Source organism: Oratosquilla oratoria, chromosome 3 (genome assembly GCF_046742065.1).
Source record: "Oratosquilla oratoria isolate Oo_2021 chromosome 3, ASM4674206v1, whole genome shotgun sequence".
NCBI lineage: Eukaryota > Metazoa > Arthropoda > Malacostraca > Stomatopoda > Squillidae > Oratosquilla > Oratosquilla oratoria.
In genome coordinates this window covers 37,977,419-37,979,918 of record NC_134779.1, presented here as the reverse complement: position 1 = coordinate 37,979,918, position 2,500 = coordinate 37,977,419, and positions in this window count along the sequence as shown.

Here is a 2,500-nt window from a genome sequence, read left to right as displayed (position 1 = left end):
GTAACCCCCACCATACTTCTCAGACACCTCATCTCAAACACATTCAAACTCCTTCTCTCTTCTTCTCTTATGTTCCACGTTTCTGCCCCATACAGTGCTGTTGGCACAATCACTCCTTCATACAGTCTCCTCTTCGCATCCATTCCCAAATGTCTATTCCTCATTACACTCTTTAAACCACCAAGGCATTTACTCGCTTCTCTCAATCTACATTCTACCTCCACCTTCACTCCACCTTTTCCTGCTACACTTGCACCCAAGTATCTAAAACTATCCACTTCCTCCAGTCGCTCTCCCTTAATGTTCACTTCCAGTCTACTGCCACTTTCACCCCTTGTACATCTCATCACCTTACTTTTACCCACATTTATCTTTAGCTTTCTTCTATCACATACTCTCCCAAACTCTGCCACCAGCTTCCTCAATCCCTCCTCTGATCCTGCCACAAGCGCAGTGTCGTCCGCAAACAACAGCTGGCTCACCTCCCACTTTTCTCCATTTTCTTTAACCATCTCCAATCCCTGACTCACTACCCTAGCATTCACCTCTCGCACCACCCCATCCATGTATAAGTTGAACAGCCAGGGCGACATAACGCATCCTTGACGAAGTCCCACCTTTACTTCAAACCACTCACTCTCTCCATTTCTAATCCTAACACATGCTCTACTACTCTCATAAAAACTCTTAACAGCTCCCAAAAGCTTTCCTCCTATCCCATAAATCTGCATAACCTTCCACAGTGCCTTTCTGTCTACCCTATCATAAGCCTTTTCCAGATCCATAAAAGCCCAAAAAACATCCTTCCCCTTTCCTATAGCTTTCTCACATATCTGTCTTACCACAAAGATCTGAACTACACAACCTCTACCCGTCCTAAATCCACACTGTTCCTCACCAATTACTCCTTCTGTTCCTCTCCTAATCCTCTCAATTAAGATTCTCCCATAAGCCTTCCCTACTACACTCAACAGGCTAATCCCTCTGAAATTACTACATTCACACTTGTCCCCTTTTCCCTTGTAAAGAGGAACTATACAGGCACTACTCCAGTCCTCCGGTACTCTACCCTCTCTCCAGCAAACATTAAATAACCTCACCAACCAGTCCACCATCCCTGAACCTCCCTTTTTCAGACATTCTGCATGACATCCATCCAGACCAGGTGCCTTACCTGCTTTCATCATCTTTACAACTGCCTTCACCTCATCCATCCTTATTTCTCCTCCATTCTCCTCACTCATCACTCTCATTTTCTTCGCATTTCCCACTGCAGCTATCTTTCCTTCCCTATCCTCCTTCACATTCAGCAACTCCCTAAAATATTCTGCCCATCTTCCCCTCACTGCCATCTCTTCCATTATCAACTCTCCATCTGTACCTTTTACCTTTTCTTCCCTACTTGATTCGCCTCCTCTTCCTCTCTTAATTTCTTTCCAAAACATATTTTTCTTACTTTCAAAATTTTCTGTCATACTCCTACCCCATTTCACATCTGCTCTCCTCTTTGCCTCCTTTACCTTTTGCTTTACTTCTCTTTTCTTTTCTTTGTACGTCTCATATGACTCCCCTGTCCTCTTTTGTAACCAATCTGTGAATGCTCGCTTCTTCTCTTCTACAACCTTCTTTGTTTCCTCATCCCACTATTCACTACCCTTTCTTCTATTTCCCCCTGTCCTTCTTGTTCCACACACCATCCTTGCACACTTTAAGACTCCCTCCTTGAACCATCCCCATTCCTCCTCCACACCCATCTCTGCTCTATCCTTTACTCCCTCCCACTCCTCCTTCAGCTTCTTTTCGTACTCCTTGATAATAATATACTACTACTACGACTACTACTACTACTACTACTACTACTATTACAACCAATAATAATAATAATAATAATAATAATAATAACAATAATAATAATAATAGTAACAAAAAATACAATAAAAACAAACTGTATTGTTAATGTTTTCAAACCTTTCCGTGAGGCATGTGTTTGCTAAAGGGACAATTTTGCCCTTGTTATCAACATTTGCGCGAAATGCTGAAACGGCATACACTAGAAAAGCGCGCCCGGGCTGGGGCGGGAAGGTGTGGGACGGTGTGGGTGAGAGGGTGGGTGTAGTGAATGGCTTGAGCTGTCACTGGGACAGACGATAGAAAATCATTCTAGCTCTATGCCACGCATCATTACAAATATATTAAATATAAAATTCTCTTATACTGAGTGGTATTTACCTTTCACTCCGATTACCGTAAAACTATTTTATTCATCTCCGTTACTACGTGGAATTGAAAATGAAAAAGATAAAGACTAAAAACACATCTGTGATTGTATTATCATATGAAATATAAGTGATAATAATAATATAAAAAACAGACGTGCCCGGCCTTATTAGGGAGAAAAAAGAAAAGAAAATTGTGTGTGAAGGGAGGGGCACATTCTTGTCTCGGAAGATTTGGATTTTGTTGGAATGAATCACTACAGTAGGAATTTCGTGTTGGTTGT